Raw genomic sequence first — 20,839 nt, forward strand, 5'->3', positions numbered from 1 at the left:
TGGTGGAAGATATTCCTGATACAGTATTTTGGGGCAGAGGTGAAGGCTTGTAGGCAACTATCCTTGGTTCAAAAATAGTGATATTATGAGTGTGTTTTATTTTCATCTGTGAAACACTGGATAACCTTTAATATTCAAGACTATTAACTGAGCCAAAACTACTGAAAACCTTTCCGTTTCTCATTTCCTCCTCAATATCTTATTATATCTCTATGAAAAAAGAGAGGTCAAAAAAATTCTTAGAAAAATTGAAATAAAAAGTTTGAGCTAAGCTTTTTTTGTCTTCTTATAGTGATTTTGGCCAGTCCGGCTGGCTTAAATCTCACATGTTTATTGCCACACAGTACAAGGTAGCTTTGGTATCAGAATGTTCTGACCTAGGCTTCCTGGTACAGTAAAAAGCAGAAGCTCAGTCCCAAAAACCCTGTTTTTATTTCAAAGAGTATGAATTATGTTCATTCACAGCCCGTAAGGAGTCCCAAATAGTTGTAAAGAGTCTGACAGTAGGTTGCCAAAGTCTTTCTGGATAAGGCTGATAAGCACCCACCTTTATCTTCCTTGAAATGCTGCCAAAGACCTAATTGGCAATTAGCTTGGCAAGGCCATATTGAACAAAGAGTCAAAATGAACCTCAGAATGTAAACCGACCAGCAAGAACAAAGTTGCTTCCTGCAAAGGCTTTATGTCCTATGGGAGGGGCCAATTACCTCCAAGCCTTATTCCTGAGTCATCCCTGTTCTTGTTTTTTGGCAGCTCTGCACATGCATACATTGGGAACAGAGGGAGCCTCTTCCTCTGCCTCGCTGATGTCTGACTCTGGAGGCTCCGGAGGCAGCACATAACTCCCAGATGGCCCTAGCCCCCTCTCTGCCTCCAACTCAGAGCCCTTATCCAAGCCTTCCCCAGACTCCAGGACTGGCCCAACTTTCTCCCCAACCTCCTTGCTGTCCAACTCTGCTGCCAGTTGTGCAGGCTGCTGGCAGACCACAACACAGAAAGAGCAATGTAGCAATCTGGAAATCAAAAGAAATCGCCCTTACCTCATTTTTATTTAAAGCGAAACTTGAAACATGCAACTGATATATCTCAGGATGTATACATTTTTTTAAAAAAATGGACCATTAAACTTCATCAGCATTAGTGGCTGAACCATATATTGACTCATGATTTTGTTATGTTAATCCCGGTTGTCTTCAAATTAAGCAGTGCTGTGTTTGAAATGTAGCAATGAATGCACTTACTAATCTCATATGGGGAGACATGAGGTGGTGGGCGAGTGGAGACAAAAATAGATTTCATACAACATTTGTTCAAGACGTGTCTACATGGAGTTATTGATTTAGATTAACTCAAGGTGTACATTGTAAGACTATATGAGTTATACTGGATTAAGAGGCATGTATTCGGGATTTTTATTACAAGTGATCAGTCTAACTTCAAGGGAAAAAAGTTAAGTTAAAGCTGGGACAAACATTAATTAATCAAAATGAAAGTGACTTAGGAAATAGCCACAGATATAGTGGCTGGAAGAAAAATCTGCCTGGTTCCAATCCAGAAGAAAGGCATTAGAAATACAATGGAGGCTGATTGGAAAGAAGGTCTCTGTTTACTGATGAGCAGAACCAACCACAGCATGCAGTTCTGGGACAGCTGAGAAATTGGTTTGATGAGTAGATGGATTTTTATAGGGTTCTGAGATGCTGCAGGGGATTGTGCAATGTAGTGAGCCTTGTGTCTTTTGCTACTCTAATGGGGGTGGGTTAATCCTACTATGTCCAAAAAGTTATGTTCTGACCTTCTTAATCTCATCAGCTGCAGCTGAAGGTGCTTTGTCTGTGAATAGGTGGGCCCAGCCTTTCTTAAAGGGTACAAAATTGCCATCTCTAAAGACCTTAGGCATCTGCCAGAGGCTGTTGGAACTGCTTTCTGCCTTTGCTAAGCTTTTTCTCCATTTCTCCTTTTGGAGAATATAATATTCTGCCTCTTTTAATAGTCCCCAAAATATTTCATTCTCGGGGCACGGGGCAGGGGCTTCCTACATAGTGATGGGTGGCTTTTTTTTTTTTTTGCTAAAATATACAGTAAATGCAAATATGGTGTGCATGCTGGAAAATAAATGAATTAGGGCAGCATATAAGGCATAGAAAGCAGGAAAGTAAGTAAGTAAATAAAAGAAAAGGGAGTGGGTTACATCTAGTCTGCTTATGAGAAATTTAATGACTAAACAGAAAGGAACCTTCCCAGTTTTGAGGTTCTGAAAAAAAGCAGAAGTAAAATATTCAGCAAAATTTGGTGATATTATGAAGTTGTTACATTTGAAGAAGGTGGAAGAGATGCTCCAGGATGGCTCTTTCTCTCTCTCTGAAATATGGGATCAGCTAGGCAGCTCATGGTGGGGCTGGAAATCTCAACTATAGAGGGAGGTACGTGCAACTTGCAACTTTGCAGGAGGTGCAACATGCAGGGAGTAGCGCAGCTCTCACCTGCTGTAATGAGGCAATGTTGCTGTTGTGGCTTGGGGAGGGGGTTGAGGCGCAGGCAGGCTGAAGCAACGGATGTCGGCAATCCATGGCTCTTTCGTCCCCCTGCTGCGACTTCCTGTCTGCTGAGCCCTGCTGCTCGCCCTCCCCTCCCAGTCACTCCTTGCTTGGCCAGAGAAGGGAAGAGCGGGGGAAGGAGATTCGCTCCATATTCCAGGGCAGGAGTGAAGCTTCATCTCTTGCTGGATGTCACGAGTGTTTCTTCCAGCCCTTGTTGGTTTTGGTGCTGTGCGACTGGGAGATGTGCAACTTCCTCTCCATCACAAGATACTGGCTAGATATGAGAGAGAGGGGGGGGGAGAGAAATGAGAGATCCTGGTATTTGTTTTCTATGGGAAATGGGTCCAAATGGCTGCTTGAATGTTTAAAGTTGCAGAAACAGGCAGGCAAGCTAAGTGTCTGAAGGACCCCATCCCATCACTGGGAGTCCAGGCGCTTCAGCGAATGGCACGTTGGATTCATATTAGCAGTCCATGGGATTTAAAATTATGAATTTAGTGGTCCCTGAGATCCGAAAGGTTGGTGACCTGTGATCTAGCAGACACGTGGGTAGGCCCAGCCCAGCCCAGCCCAGCCCAGTGTTTTCATTAGCAACATCTGGAACAGGGTGTCCATCTCAAGGTCTGTGGGCCAGATCTGGTCTGCAGAGTGCTTAAATCTGGCCTGTGGGGCCATCCTGGAAACAGTGAAGGGCTGGGCCGCGATGCCTCTGCCAAACTGAGCTCATGAGCCTGGTTTTGCTGGCAGAGAACTTGGGCTCCCACAGTCCCCCTCAACACAATTGACTCATGCTGGCCATGCCCACCCTGGCCATACCCACCCTGGTCCCCCAAGATCAAACACAACCCTGATGTGGCCCTCAATGAAATGGAGTTTGACACCCCTGATCTAGAATTTTTAATTATATTGTAGATATTTTTTAAAAATTCTTGATCATTGACATAATTCATCTGTGAAAAATCATTAATGTTAAATAAATATTTTCCATGTCAAATCTTACCATTCTGCATAATTTGTCACCTAGTGATTCTATTCTGCAACTAACTAGGCAAAGAACAAAGAACAAATTACAGTACATATTTTACACTGTCCTTTAAAATTAAACACACAGATAAAAGTAAAACTTTAAATGGACATTTGCATTCAGGAGCACTCTGTAGAGCTCTTTATTCTAAACAAAATTACGATGTCCAAACATCAGTGAGAGGAAGAGAAGGAGAAGGGCTATGCTTATTTTCAAGTGGATAAGTAGGCAAATAGACAGACAGACAAACATAATCAAAATCTCAGATAAAACATGTCCCTGCACAATGACATTAGATAAAAGTTCTCATAAAACTCTGTCAACTCTGGACCACTTTGCTGAGTGCAGTATAAAAAAAATCCATCCATTATATGAGATGACATTATATCAGCTTAGAAGCATAGTTAGAAACATACTACATTAGTTAACGATCCTGTGTGAGATACTCTTTGAATAACATGTTCCAAGTAACCTACTTTTGGAGCACTAATGGATGAGAGGTGAATGAATGGCTTTAGAAGATGTACCTGACCTTCTTTTCTTTCCCAGAAGCCAAAATGACAGCATATTGTTATCAAGCACTGACAAATGCTGCCACTTTATTAAGTGCAGGAATAAAATAGTTGAAAGAGTAGCTTTTTTTTAAGATTGCTCTCTTGGCAGAATCAAATTTTTATCCTAAGGCTGTTCACAATGCAACTTAAGGGGAAGAAATATACTAAAGGAACTGAAAATTATAGCCAAGTGCACATATTTCAGTTCCTGATGTAATTTTAGAAAAGTAAAATCTCGTTTAAATTAGATTACAAGTGGAATGCTTTGACACACCCAATGAGCATTAAAAGAAAGTTACCAGCTCAGTGATTATGTAAATGTATCAGATATACAAAATCCTAAATTTAATTTCTGGAATCCTTCTATCTACCTGGAAATGTTTGGGTTTTTTTTTTGTCTAAAGTCTTGTAATACTACTGGCTAGTCAATACAGTCAATTCTTGTGACGTAACCATCCTCTGCTACCAAATGTGATGTTCCCGTGGGTCGACCATGAGGCCAATGTTGAGAAAAGACAGGACACGAACTTTCTCGAGATGGAGCGACCCAGATGAGAGTCTGAGAGCCCCTTTTATTGAGATAGGACAAAGGCAGGTGGAGCAATAGCATGTGAATAAAAACAGCCTGTAAAAGTACAATTTCTAATCTACTGCTCCAGGAAAGTTCTTTCTGTATATGGTCAAATCCTGGACGTCAATGGTAGGGCACATCTCAGAATGTTATGTTATTCACTATCAAGATGTTATGGCTTTCTAGGAGTTTGTTTTCTCCTGTGTGATTCAGCGTGACTCTGCAGGCCCTAGTATGAACTAGGCCATGGAGGACACACACCTGCACAAGGAACTATATTACAACATCTCCTACTTTTTTATTTTCTTTTTGTCAAAAGACTCTTCCTCTTCATCTGACAGGGCTAATCACAGCATTCTACACATAAACCAATAGAAAATCACATCATGGCAAAGGGTGGGCAAAGGGGGAGTAGAAAGTTATAAGCTGCATGGCATTGGGAGGGAAAAGGGGATGTGTGGGAGTAGCTGGCTCACATAGTTCATGTTACATGAGGCTGCATAGTGAGTCCTGGCCATTTAGGCCGGAAAGATGTTTCTGGTGCGATGTTTTTGCATCCCTGTGTATGTGTGTTTCAGACAGCAGAAACTGCCCTGCACACACACACCAGGAATGTTTTTGTTTTTTTAAAAGGCAGCATCTCCTTCTTCATCGCTGGGCATGCGGAAGGGATCTTTCCCCATGCAAGGGGTTGACTGTTCATGTAACTCCATGTGGTTGACAATGTGAATATTCTTCTGTGGAGCCAAGCTAGAGAGTATATTCTTACACATAGTTAATAAAGAGGGTGCACATTGAATACAGCAGCACAACAGTATCAGCAAAGCAACAAGGGTTGTAGCGGTCTTGACAGTATTTCCCAACCAGTTAAAAATTGGTAATTAAGAGGTCATCCAATCCCACCAGGAATCCGAGGCCTTATATGTTTGTCCAACTGCTTGAACGGTATCAGGTAATTTTTCCACACTGGTTTCAATTTGTCCGGACTGGTTCAAATAATGACAACAGGTAGCATTCAACCAAACATATAGTAGGGGGATCTGCGGCGAAAGACGGGGCAGCCGGTCAGGGGAGTGTAGGATAGAGGGTGCTCTGCTCTGTTTTCCAGGTCAGAGACAGAGACAGCCTCAAGCTGTGGTTCCTGCTGGTTGGTCATGGTCAGGCTGCTTCTGTGTTTGTGTAGGTGGTTGTATAGGTGGTTTTGGCAAATATGGTCTTACGTGCCGTCCTGGAATCCAAAGAACTTTGTCTTTTAGTTGGATTGCAGCATAGCTCCTTCCCCAGGTAATCAGGTCAGCAGGTCCTCGTCACGTCAAGTGAGGCAAGCAGCGATAGTAGACAGGTGGACGGGGGGTGTCTGCAGTAGGTGGAGCTGCAAAATGATGAGTCGCTGCCGAGGATGGTGGGCTTCCGGTAAGATTTTAAAAGTCCAGGGCATAAAGGCAAAGGTTAAGCATGTGTTGCACTGCTGGGAGGCCAGGGGGCATTTTCCCCTATTGCCAATATATCTGTCCAGGGCATGTTTTAATGTCTGGTTGGCGCGCTCAGCCAACGCCTGACCCTGGCTGTTATAAGGAATGCCAAATTTATGCACAATGCCCCATTGGTTACAAAAGGCAGCAAAGGCTGCACCTGTGTAAGCGGGGCCATTGTCTGTTTTTTACTTCTTTTGGGCGTCCCAGCGATGCAAAGGTCCGAATACAATGATTAATAACATGTTTGGTGGCTTCACCCCTTTGGGGGGGATGCCATAATATAGCCTGAATACGTATCAATGGAAACATGTAAATATTTCCAAGGGGCAAATGGAGGATATTGGGTAACATGCATTTGCCAAATTTGGCAACACTCTGTCCCTCAGGGATTTACCCACATAGGGAGAGGGTTTGCCTGCTGGCTACAGGTGGGGCATTGTTGAATGATGATTGCTGATGCCTCCACCGACGTGAGGCCAAATTGTTTTATGAGCGCTTTTTTATTCTGGTGGAAGTAAGAGTGGCTATCCCAAGGTGTGATAGCAGAACAAACATTGACATGGGGTGGGGGGGGCTGATGCCGCAGCGTCAGCAACATCATTGCCCTCCTGGAGAGGCCCAGGGAAAGGCTGATATGGGAGACATGGAAAAAATAACAGCGAGAGGAGACAAGACCTTGTAAAGTGAGAAACAGAGACAAAAGTTGTGAATCAATAGAAGAAGAGGGATAAGACTCATACAAAGAGGTTATAATCTGAGTCACATAAAGACTATCAAGAATTAAGTTAAAGTCGTTTGTCAAATAACTGAAAGGCCAAGATGAAAGCGGCCAATTCATCTCTTTGAGCAGATTTTTGTGGCTCTGTGAGCTGGGTGTGCCATGTACCATCTTCCTGCCAGGCACATGCTCCCATCGGCAAAGACAGTTATAGCGTCTTTGATAGAAAAAAGCTGTTGAAGGAGGCTTCCACTGGAGTGGAAGGGCTTTTGTAATTAGGGCTGCAAAAAGGGCGGGTTTCTGAGAAATAGTGGACAAGTGTCATGAGATCACATTCTTGGGGAATCAAATTTAGATTAGGGAGGCCGCACTGCAGCGCTCCCATGGGTTGGAGAATTTTATTAACAGCCTGCAAATCATGCAAAAAACGCCATTTACCAGATTTCTTTTTTATAACAAACACAGGGGTTAAAGGGCTGTGGGATTTCACTTTCTCTTTCCCTCTTTTCCATTCTTCTGTCACTTTCACTCTGTTTCTTTCTTCCTCTCTCCCACTCTTTCATCACTTTCTCTTTACTCTCTACTGCCCAACCTGTCCCCATAATTTACCTACTAAATAGGCGCAGTTCTCTTACGGGATCCCTCGCTCACTCAAACACACGCACACACAAACTTACACATGCACAAAACCATTTTTCTCCACTCCATTTCAGATCCTATAAATCAATTGCTCTGTGAAACATCTGTGAAAAGAATTCCAAGGGCTTCCCAGGGGGCCGTGGCCTGAAGAGGCCCCGTATCAAACCCATCCCCTCCCTTTAGCTGAGGGGCAGTAACATTGTTGGACAGAACCTTGGCAATTGCCTTGTTAATCTCTCTAAGGTATTCGGAGGTCCAAATGGCAAACTGAGAGAGGGTAAGAAGCATGCCGAGGAGAAGTTTCCAATCCTCCAGCACGTAGGGATCCCCTGACAAAGGGTTTCGGAACAGACCTTTGCAGTACGGGGATTGCACCCCATAGGTGGAAACTGCTTGCTTAAGATCCTTAACAACCCTATAGGTGATTGAGTTATGATTGGGCACAACCCCCCCAGCCGCGTTGGTTTGAAAGGAAATGGGGAAACAATCCTGTGCCAATTCCATGTCCCCTTGATTGTAAGCATCGCGCAGAGCGTCTTGGAGAGCGCTACGCCACACTTGCGGGGCGGGGGAAGGGGCGGAAGGGAGAGGAGAAACCTTCTCTTCCGGAGGGGGCGGGGGAGGTGGAGGGGTCTCGGAGAGGGCCATCGCCTGGCTAGCAGGAGGGGCGATCTCCTCGTAGCGCGGGGGAGGTGTTGCCGAGGGCTTAAAAGCAGCCCCCTGCATATCTTCCTCATGAATTTGAACTTTACAAGAAGTCTCCAAGTAGTGAGAACTTCTGGCGGGGCTCGAGGTTCCTCATGGAAATAAATACCCAATTGGAGCCATAAGAGAGCCCCTCTCAGGGTAAATGGGACAATTCTTAGATGTAAGCCAATAGAGAGAGGAAATGTTTTCTTGGGAAAAAGGGAAGCGGGCGACCTGCCGCTTGAGAGATTGCAACAGACAATTTGACTATATCCCGAAGCTCCTGCAGGTGTGCAGTCTGAGCCTTCGAGAAGCCTGAGCCCATACTCATGATTTGGGAGGGTTCTCCGTTCGCTGACGGCCGGCCCTGGTTGCGAGACTTTGTCCAGTCGGGGGTGAGTGAAAGGCTGGCGACACAGGTTATCACGTCGGGGTCACCAAATGTGAAGTAACCATCCTCTGCTACCAAATGTGATGTTCCCGTGGGTCAACCATGAGGCCAATGTTGAGAAAAGACAGGACACGAACTTTCTCGAGATGGAGCGACCCAGATGAGAGTCTGAGAGCCCCTTTTATTGAGATAGGACAAAGGCAGGTGGAGCAATAGCATGTGAGTAAAAACAGCCTGTAAAAGTACAATTTCTAATCTACTGCTCCAGGAAAGTTCTTTCTATATATGGTCAAATCCTGGACGTCAATGGTAGGGCACATCTCAGAATGTTATGTTATTCACTATCAAGATGTTATGGCTTTCTAGGAGTTTGTTTTCTCCTGTGTGATTCAGCGTGACTCTGCAGGCCCTAGTATGAACTAGGCCATGGAGGACACACACCTGCACAAGGAACTATATTACAACAAATTCTAAACCAGGTTGGCCAATGGCAAAACAAGTGGACTTTCCCATGGGAGGTTTTTTTAAAAAAATAATTAATTCAAAAATCTTATTTGAAATTTATCTGGACTCTTAATCCATTTGTAATTTTCTAAAAGCAATGTTTTAATTTTTACTGTTTATTTCCATTTTTATTTCTTAAGCTTGTAGTTAATTTTTTTTCTTTCATTAAGGATTGAAGGTGGATTAACCCAATCTTTTCAGACTTGCTGAGCAAAGATTTCTAATTGCTAAAAAGTAGTTAATAAAGAATTTCTGGATGTGATTAGAAAAGGAGATGTATGAACCAAGTTTCCTTTTAAAGGTGACAACTGCAGTTTGAGCAGGATGGCTAGTCCCTTGTCCCCCAGTGCTTAAAATCCATTGACTTCGGGGCAGGGGTGGGTTACTACCAGCATTACTGCCGATTCGCTGCACAAAAACGTTTGCTCCGCATGTGTGTAAATGTGTGCACATTTACACCTAAAAAGATCTGTGCATGCGCAGAATGTTAGAAAAGGGAAATATTTACATTTCTGCAATGGAGATTGTTCTGCACATGCGCAGAAGCAAAAATCAAGATGGTGTTGCCAACAATAGAACTGGTTTGGATTCATGGGCAGCCAAGTTACTATCTACTGGGCCGAACCAGGCCGAACCGGTAGGAACCCACCTCTGCTTGGCGGTCTTCTCAACCAGTGGTCTCCAACCTTGGCAACTTTAAGACCTGTGGACTTCAACTCCCTGAGTTGGGAGTTGAAGTCCACAAGTCTTAAAGTTGCCAAGGTTGGAGACCACTGTTCTCAACCACCTGAAGCACTTGTGGGCAATCCCCTGTCCTATCTTTGTCTGGAAAGTTTCAAAGAAGTAGTCTAATCACCAACTCTTTGTTCTTTGCTGTGATCATCTTCAGTTCACTATTTTTTTCCTCAGGAAGTCATTGAAACTATTTTTAAAAAAAGATAAAACAGTAAAAAAAATTGATAGACGGGATGGGGACAAACAGGAAAAGCAGTGGTGGGATTCAAATTTTTTTACTACTGGTTCTGTGGGCAGGGCTTGATGGGTATGGTGTGGCATGGTGGGCGTGGCTTGGTGGCTGTGGCAGGGGAAGGATACTGTAAAACCACCATTTCCTCCCCACTCCAGGGTAAAGTTACTGCAAATTCCCCATTCTCTCCCGATCAGCTGGGACTCGGGAGGCAGAAAATAGATGGGGCGGGGCCAGTCAAAGGTGGCATTTACTGGTACTCTGAACTATTCAAAATTTCCCCTACTGGTTTTTCAGAACTGCTCAGAATCTGCTGAATACCACATCTAAAGCGAAGCAAGAAGTCTCATTGTAATCAACAAGGCCTTGGGAGGAGCCAGGTCTTTATTGCTCTTCAAACAACAGTGGAGGGGGGTGGTGTCATCAGATTTCAGAGAAAACCTTATTCCAGAAGGCAGGCACTGCTACAGAGAAGGCACACTTCAGGGATCTGGGGTTTGTGAGTTACAAAAACATATGGAAAGTTTAGGCAAAGAAACAGGGTGTGGAAGAAATTTGGGAAATATCGGCTAGAGAATTAAGCCAACCATCATCTTGCCAAATTTGCCTTCCAGGAGATTCTTATATCTTCAGGAACAGCAAACAACAAACTGTGCCAGAATTCTCAATTCTCCTTTAACTACAGCATGGCAATGTTGAATTTCACATATTAAACTGACCCAGAAAGCTAATACTTCAGTTAAAGAGAGAGAAAACAGTGTAGATATGTATGTGTAAGAGAGAAGAGAGAGGGAAGGTAATATTAGAAACATAATATCTGCCAAAGTCCACTTATACCAACAGATGGCAAGGGAAGGAGAGAATAAAAAAGACGGGTCGATCATTTATACTTGCCACCATTAGCAGCTGACAATTTTGTTTAGTGCTGAAAGCCATTAAGAAGGGACCTTATTCTTGAGAATTACCCACAAGATTATGCTCAGAACGTCTAATAGCAACACCAATATCGCTCATTTTTAAAGAACTGTGTTTCTATTCATAGTAGGATTCAGTTCCTGGAGACAAGCTAATGTCAGAGATAGATGGGTTGATCTTCCTTTTCTAGTTTATTGAACCAAAGTAACCAATTGAAGAGAAAGTGAATACTCTCAAATGGGAGTCTCATAATTTCACATTATACTATATTGAGGTTTGTCGCCAAATTCCAGACAGCTAAATTTTAATTAGAGGGGGGGGGAGATAGACCATTCGGAGAGAAATGGCTGTAGTACTGAATAGTTGAAAAATTAGATAGGAAGTGCTCAAGGTATGTAGAGCAGTCACTGATAAAGAATTTCAATTACACAGACACTGATTGTAATAAAAATTGATGAATGACTGAAGGAAGCTGTTCAGAGCTTAGTTTTCTAAAATATGGATGGAACCAGGTGGAGGATTGTAATCATTGTAAAAGAAGAGAACATGACATGGTGAAAATTAATACTTGGGAGCATAAGATTATAATATCCACACTACACAATCAGGTATTAAATTATATGCTTAGGAAGCTGCAAAACCCCTTCTATAAGTCTGAGATTAGAAGAAAGGGTTTTACAAACTATGATCAATTGCCTCTAATTTATTGTGGAGTAACTTGGACAAGACATAATTATTCAGTGATTAGGTTAGGATGCAATCTTATAAAGTTTTTTTTATTGCCCAGATGTTGAATGTCCACCTACCTATGAAGTGCTTTAGCATTATTTTGCTACTACTCTCACTGAGCAACAAACATGTAAGGTAAAGGTAAAGATTCCCCTCCCGCATATGTGCTAGTCATTCCCGACTCTAGGGGCCAGTGCTCATTTCCACTTTAAAGCCAAAGAGCCAGCCTTGTCCGAAGACGTCTCTATGGTCATGTGGCTGGCATGACTAAATGCCGAAGGCGCACAGAACACTGTGTAGGCACACAAAGTCCCTATTTTTCTACTTGCATTTTTTCGGTGCTTTCGAACTGCAGAAACTAGGACAAGTAATGGGAGCTCACTCTCTTATGTGGCAGTAGGGATTCAAACTGCCGAACTTCTGACCTTTCTGATCAACAAGCTCAGTGTCTTAGCCACTAAGCCAACACGTCCCTCTAACAAACACATAGAAGGGACTATTAGAGAAAGTTGGACTAATTTGGAGTTGTATAATGTAGGTCAATCTTCTGCACCCTGGGTGCTCTTTAGAGAGAAATACTTCAGTTGCCATAAATCCCAGATAAAATATTTTTGAGGTGATCTATATTACATTAGCTAAACAATCATCATACACCTACCGACCCAAGATTGTCATCCACTTACACAAATGTTCCTCAAATTACTCATTTTTTTGTCATCTGTCAGTCACAACTGCAATTTGATATACAGTAACTTTGATTTTATTACTCAACTATGTTGGCCCAGTCACAATTTTTGAAATGCAACTATTACAATAAAAATGCTGGCCCTGTCATACATCATCCTAGGAGCCGTGATGGTGCAGTGGATAAAATGTAGTATTGCCAGCTAATTCTGCCGACTGCCAGCAATTCGATCCTGACTGGCTCCAGGTTGACCAGCTTTCCATCCTTCCTAGGTTGGTAAAATGAGGACCCAGATTGTTGGGGATAATATGCTGACTCTGTAAACTTCTTAGAGAGGGCTATAAAGCATCTTGAAGCAGTATATAAGTCTAAATCAGTGGTTCTCAACCTTTCCAATGCCGCAACCCTTTAATACAGTTCCTCATGTTGTGGTGACCCCCAACCATAAAATTGGTGTCTCGGTTCCTAAGACCGTAGAAAATACGTGTTTTCCGATGGTCTTAGGTGACCCCTGTGAAAGGGTCATTCGACCGCCAAAGGGGTCCTGACCCAGAGGTTGAGAACCACTGGTCTAAATGCTATTGCTATTTGCATGTACTTTTGGCTGCTTTCCTGGCACTAGAAGGGACTTAGTAACTGACTTTTCGTATTACAGTAAGTCTAGCTAGCTTCATTCTACTTATGCTCACAAATTTTTTTTCCTCAGATTTTTTGAAAACTGCAGGAAAGTTCATCTATTCCTTTTAAGAGAGCCTGACTTAATTAGGTACACAAGTCACTTCAAGCTTGAAAATCATATATTTTTCCCTCATGTTGAACCTTGAGAACTGTTCTATCCATGTCAAAAGAAATGGACTAAAAAGAGACAGCGTGAGGATAAGGCCATGAGTAATAATAGCTTGGTTAATCTCTCTTTTTTTCTCTTTCCCTCTCCTCCCCTCTCACACCCACGAACACACAACTCTAGATTTTTCTCCACACCATTTTAGAAACAGGGGTTGGAAAACAAGATAGTAAGTACAATTTTAGCTCTCATCAAGGCACAGTTTGAGTAGGAGGTGAAACTGGAAATGAATGGTAGGGTTGGCAGTGGTCAAAAGAGATTGAAAAAGAATTGGCCAAATGTCTTTCTTTTTATCATTCTGAAGACAGGCTTGGAAAACAGAAGCAAAAGCAGCTTTGTGAGTATGATATCTGAAAGGCATGACCACAGAAAGGAATGGAAATCTTTTTTTTTCATTTTCATTTTTTTTTCTTTTGGCCAGAGATGTATAGATCGGTATCCAATCATCCTTTTTACTCTCTGTATTAAGGGGATAGTGTTTTGGGGAGACTTTATTCCTTTAAAATATCTTTTTTATTCTTTCTCTGATCTCTCTCTTTCCCCCAAACAAATGGAGTTTGAGTTAAGTTTCTTTTATCAGTAAAAGATAGATGCCAGCAGGATCTGATCTGCATTGCTGTCTCTCCTCTTTGATGGATCTTGTAAACCCACCTTTAGAAATACATGGTATTTTTTTAATACATTATCGCTTTGACATTTAACTCTTCAGTATGGATAGTTCTTGGTCCTCCCATTTCCAGGTGTGGGGAAAGAAATTACATTGAGACTCCACATTTCTGTGCCTTCTGTTAAAATAGTAGCAATGAAACTGAAATAATGCTCTGCTATCGAGAATACATTAACTTTGCCATTTCTTACTGGGTTTAATTGGCCTGATCTTGAAAGCTCTAAATGTAAAAGGTATCTGGGATAGCTTAAGATCTACCCCCCCTCCCAATGCAAATGGGATCATAATTGTAATAGCCATATAATGCTCTGCTCTGCTTCTCTCCTATTTGTGAGATATAAAAGACAGGGATACTCAGAAGTGGATTTCATAAATCCAGAGTCTGCTTGGACAGCAAGATGGGTGGCATATACATTTAATAAATAAGAAAATAAATGGCTCTCTAATCATGGAAGATTTAGTTGACTTGTTTATATGCATCTAGACATCAGGTCAAGGCTAATTTATTTAGATGCATCCTGAGTCTTTCTTATGTGCCACAACAGCTACCTGTATAAATATTGTTGGGATTCAATAACTGAAAGCTTATTGATTCACATTCATATATCGGTAGGGTGATATGCAGCAGTGGGTTTCACATTTTGTTGCCACCAGTATGCCCTGCGCACAGCCACCCTTCCACACATGCTCCTGCCCTTCCATGCATGTGCTTTGTTTGCACACACACATGCCTTCCATGCATGCGCTCGACCACAAACATGTGCCTAAATAGGATGGCATAGAGCTGGGGTGGGTGGGCAGGCCCACCTGTGATTTCTGCTACAGGTTCGGGTGAACTGGTCCAAACTGGCTGAATACCACCTCCATGCTTAAATAAGTGGCTGCACCTCCTTGACTCAGTTAAAAAAATGTAAGAATTGGACCTGAAAAGTACATAATTGCTAGATCACCTGGCATCATCAGTTCAGTAGGCTAAGATGATCAACACTACATCCAAAATAACTATACAGTTGTGTCCCTCAATCCATCAGGAATCAAGCATAAATTGAAGGAGACTTGATATAACATAAAAAAAATTCCACACCTATTTTTATTCATACATTTGAATAAATAAAAGAACAAGTAAGGAGAATATTGTCAAAAGGACTAAAATACTGCTGTTCCACATCGATCTATGTCAAAAAAGTTTGACAATTCTGTCCCCATAGAAATCAATAGAGAGGTTTTTGAGGTCTATAAGAGTGGTTAAGAGTGTTTCATTTGAATTATTACACTTCTATTGATTTATTAACTTACGCTTTTATTGCATCCTTTCAAAATCAATAAAGGAGAGAAGGTAACATTATCATATTGAATTCTGAGACTTGGAGTGTATCAGTGAAGAAGCTTGTTTTAGCATAAGTGAACCAAGAAAAATAAAATTCTGAAACATTATCTAATAGCACTTATATGCCACTCCATGATGCTTTTTTTTTTCAAGATTAATCTTTTATTACATTTTCATTTTCCTTTATACAATCACTTAAATACTGTGCAGTTAAAAAAAAAGAAGCAATAAACAACTCATAACACTTCTATCCTACATACACCCTTCCTTCTACCCCTCCAACTTTCATTTCTCCCCAATCCCCTCTTCTACTTCCCCCCCCCTCAGCCATTCTTTTCTCCCCTTCCCACCATCTCACCCTCCTTACATTCCCTTCTCACTCCCTCTTAATTCCCCCCTCTTCTTTCCCTCTACACCTCGCTTCGGTGTATTTATAGTATTCATTGGTCTATTTGTTTTGTACTAAAACAAAAGAAAAATAAAAGGAAAAGAAAGAAGAAAAGAAAAAAAAAGAAAAAAAAAGCAACAGTATCCAAGTGCATTCATTGTTCTGAAAATTGAGTCTATATTTCCACCCTCCCCCCACCCACCCCCTGACCCCCCCTCCCTGACCCCCTTACGACTTCCCAGGTCCCATTCCCGGCATCGTTCTTTATCAAGCAAAGTCTGGAGTATATTGAAACCAAATAGATTAGAAGTTACAAAATAATAATAATAATAAAAAAAAATAAAGAACAAAAAAGGAAAGAATAATAAAAAGAAAAAAAGGGGGGAAACCCCCCCCCAAGAAAGAGAAGTCAATATACTCTCTAACATTAAACTCAGCTTCTCATTATTTTTAAAATCTTAAACAATGTCTTTACCTGCTTCCGCATATAAATTTTATACCTCCCATCCTGCCTTTACCCATGTCCGCATATATATTTTATCCTCATCCATTGCTCCTCTCATATTTACTCCACCCTCGTGTAGACTCTCCAGATAATCTTTCTTAACCTTGTATTCAAATAACAATTTATACAAAAATCAGCTTACATTCTGGATCAAGGTAATCTAATTGAACTTTCACTACCCTTCCATCTACCCCACGCCACCCGACTCCATTCATCCCAAACCACAATCCAAGAAAACTACGATCTCCGCTCTCCTCGCCCCAAAGAATAGATCATGCGCAGTTTAAATTAAGATTCAAACAAGTCTTATATAAGTCCCATACAATATATGTCCAAATTCAGCACCGCTTCTTTCAGTCTCAATATCTCTTCATCGGTATACAGCTTTGTCATTTTATACCAGACAGGAGTCCTGAAATTTTATTCAGATTAAAAATTTAAGAAGTATTTTAAAGGCATAGCTGGATCTTTATTCTTTACTCTTCTGCCCTTCCGGAAGGGGAAAGCAACACCCTCCGCCTTGTAGCCACGTGTCCCGCTGCTTATCTTCTCCTTCTCCTTGTCTTTCTCCAAGTCCGGGTGAATCAGGAAGTCCCGCCTTCAAAGTTTTGTAGTAAAAATCTCGAGCTTCGCAAACAGAATTGAGACGATATTTTTGGTTCTCAAATGTGACTGTGATACCAGATGGCACTTCCCATTTATATTGTATCTGAGAATCTCTGAGTTTTTCAGTTAAGAAAGTGTAGTCTCTCCTTGCTCTTAATATTTGAGATGGTATTTCTTTAAAAACAATCAAGTCCTGTCCATCGATTCGCAGCCTGTTATTGTAGAACTTCTGTATTATCACATTTCTGGATTCTCTTGTGGTGAAATATATAATTATGTCCCTCGGAAGCTGTCGTTGTTTTGCTACACACGAGTTCTGGCGATAAATTTTTTGAATCTGCCAATCAAAGTTAAATCCCGGACTTCCCACCGAACGTCTGAAAGCCTCAAAAAAGGTCTGTTTCAAATTCTCCTGTTCCTTTTCACGCAATCCTCTGACTCTTATTGCAAACGCAGTCTTATTGTAATTTATCATAACGAGTTGTTTTTGAGCATTTTCAACTTCCTGTTGTAACGTTTGAATTTTAGATGTCAAAATAGAATTAGCTTTTTCCAAAAGTTCCAATTTGTCCTCCATTTCAGAAACATAGTCTGTCATAACAGTCATAACTCCGATCATATCTTCCCTTGTTTGAGCAATCTTGGCATCCAGTTTATCATATAAGTCCGATAAAAGTTGTTTAATTTCCTGTCTGAACTCTTTAAGGGTTTCAAAAAGAAATTCTTGCGTTAAGAGATCTCCAGTAGAGGGCGTGGGAGGCAAGGGCAGCGATTTTGTAACAATTTCTTGAGATGTATTATTAAGGAAATGCTTAGACTGCTTCGATTTGGGAGCCATTATAAAAAACGCACAAACAAACAAGCAAACAAACAAAGTCTCTGCTCCCCTCGGTTTTAAATGGGATACTATTTATAGACTTTTAACAGTTAATAAGGAGAAGTCTTCAGGAGAATAGAGCTGATTGAGTGTGTCATATATCAAATGCAGAAGCTATAAAATCGCCATCTTGTAACGCAGCTGGATAAGAAAGCCTTTTACAAAATTGAAGCTGGTATTTTGAATAGTAATAAGAAAAAAATTTACAACTTCAAGTTAATATTTGGTTTTGAAGCCATTTCAAAATTTATCTGCCTGCAGTTAATAAAACTCTATTGCCTGAATATGCAGCTTTAAGTAAAGAGGCTGAGTTCCCCTTTTATTTTGAAGTTTAAGGCTTGGCAAAACTTTCAGTGAGTAAACATTGTAACAAGACCGTTCAGCAGATTCATCACCATTTAACTTCCAGATAAGCAAAGTTAATGAAGGAGTAAAATTCTTGTAGAAATGAAACTAATTAAAAAGCTTCTGCTGGCCTATTGTGAAACCAAAACATATGATAAGCAATCTCTTTTGTTTTGAATTCTTGTGAGAATTAACAGAAAGTGTTCATTATTACCGGAGAAACCAGCCTGCTCGGCGCCATTTTAAAAGCCTCTAAGTAAATAATTTTTCGGAGGAGAAAAAGAAAAGAAGCTAAAATGTTGATAAACAATTATTGTCCACGGAAACGGATTCAGCTCGTGATAAGATTAAATCAAACAAAACTTTGAACTGAGTGGGGGAGACCTACTTTGTCCTGCACAAGGCAGTTTGAAATTCCCAGCACGGACAGCCGTTCTGCCTTGGGCTAGCCCCCCTTTCCCTGCAAGCACAAAAGCTGCAAAAATCGAAGAGCATTTGCCAGCAAAACAATTTCTTCTTTCCTTCTTGCCTGAAGGATAAGAAAACCTGATAAGACGTCAGATGGAAGATCCTCTAAACAGGTACGTAGCCAGGAATTCGGAGGCAGCTGATTTTTTTGCTGCCACCACCAGCAGGCTCCTCCCAGGAAGCCCCACTCCATGATGCTTTACAGCCCTCTCTAAGTGGTATACAGAGCCAGTATATTACCTCCAACAATCCAATTTTACCAACCTCAGAAGGTTATAAGGCCGAGTCAACTCTGAACTGGTCAAGGTCGAACTCCAGGTAGTGGACACAGTTAATCTGCAACAGTACAATGCCACGGCTCTCAAATTACTAATTTAGTAATTTTAAAATGGAAATATGATAGTATTTGCTTGCCTTTATCCCAGCTGATGAGAATGTGTATTTGTTGTCATTAAAAATGGGGGACATGGAAAAAATAGAATATGAGAATGAACAATGATTCTGTTTTCAATGTCTGTGATCTACTCTATAGATGAAATATCAACACATTTTGATAAGCAGGCGGGTACATATTTAACTGACCTTCCCCCTTTCATGCATTTTACTCCACTTGGACTACCTGAATAGAAAGCAGCAACTTCACCTTCATACTAAATACTAAGTTATTTCACTCTGGCTGTAGACTGAGTTTGTTCTAGCAATTATTCATAGCTATATATTTATGCCTTGACTGCCTAGGCAAGGCAGGACACAGCAATTTTGTGGATGGCTAGAAAGGAAGCCAAGCATTATGTGAATTTCAAAAGTGGCATATGCATTTTACTGCTCCCAGCAAGCTGAGCTAAATATATTGCTTAAGCTTGTGAAAATAATTGCTGCTTGGTAAAATAACTGCACAGTTGCATCTCCTGATTTGCACTTGCAACATCTTTCTCTTCCAAAAAGAAAACCAGGACCCCAGTTAAAAAGAGAGATGGTTTGTATAAGTCTTCATAAAAGGCATTATATACTAGATATTTCTGTAGGGATTGATTTGCTACTATTAACATTTTTGCCCTTAAGAGAAAATGTATGATGATGATGCGGTGGTATTAGTGCAGGGCACTGGTGGGTTGCAAATACTTTTACTACAGGTATGGGTGCACTTCTGCATGCACAGAAGCATCCGGGCAAGTGCCAGTGCCTCCCACTGCTACTACTACTGGTTCAGCCCCTCCCACTGCCACTACTACTGGTTCGGCCAAACTGAATCGAACCGGGAGCAACCCACCAATGGTGCAGGGGTGTCAAACTCAAGGCCCGAGGCCTGGATCTGGCCCTTGAGGTGCATAGATCTGGCCCACTGAGCCACCCTGGAAATAGCAAAGGACTGGCCAGCAATGCCTCTGCCAGCAAAAATGGAGCTCGGGTGGGTTGCTCACAGTCCTCCTGAGCTCCAATTTCACTGGCAGAAGGTTGCAGAAGGCTGTCACAGCCAAAAACGGAGCTTAGAAGCCCATTTTTGCTGGCAGAGCTCTTGGGCCACCACAGGGACCCTTAACAAAGTGACATCAAGCTGGCCATGTCTACCCTGGTCCTCCCCAAGGTCAAACACAACCCTGATGTGGCCCTCAAATGAAATCAAGTTTGACAGTCCTGTATTATGGATCATATTCTGGGCAATTTGGCTTCCCCATATAGAAAATCCATGTCAGCTCTGAAGCTAGCCTTACTGAGACCATTTTGAGACTTCAGTGCTGATACACAGAAGAAGAGGAATGGGGGGGGATAGATAGTTGGGGTGTTGTAGTCAAAACAAATACTTTCTCGTGGGAACCAAGGACATTCCTGCAGGTGCTCAGAAGAAGGGGACTGGAGTCACCTAGCAACTGGACAGTATCTTGATTGGACCATGTGACTGATTGCTTTGAGAAAGTGAAAACCATGGGAATAGTCAGAGTCGGTTTTCACATAATTATTCTTTGAGGAATTTACCTGCCTCAGTGTTTTGTTTGCTATAGGTATGTTACTTGGAACCCTGACAATCCAGCTGTTTCCTGGAGCCTTTTATTCAAGTAGGTTCTGTGAATAAGAATACAGGTAGTTCTTGTCTTACAATGGTTTGTTAAATGACTGTTACAACGGTACTAAAAAAAGTGACTTGTGACCATTTTCACACTTTCAACGGTTTCAGCACCCCCATGGTCACGTGTTAAAAATTAAGATGCTTGGCAACTGGTTCATATTTACGATGATTGCAATGCCCTAGGGTCATGTAACCAGTTTTTTGCTACTTTCTGACAAACAAACTCGGTGGGGAAGCCAAATTCTATTTACAACCATGTTACTAACTTAACAACTCCAGTGATTCACTGAACAACTGTGGCAAGATAGGTCATTAAAGGGGCAAAATTCACTTCACAGATATCTCACT

This window comes from Thamnophis elegans, chromosome 3 (assembly GCF_009769535.1).
Source record: "Thamnophis elegans isolate rThaEle1 chromosome 3, rThaEle1.pri, whole genome shotgun sequence".
Taxonomy (NCBI): domain Eukaryota; kingdom Metazoa; phylum Chordata; class Lepidosauria; order Squamata; family Colubridae; genus Thamnophis; species Thamnophis elegans.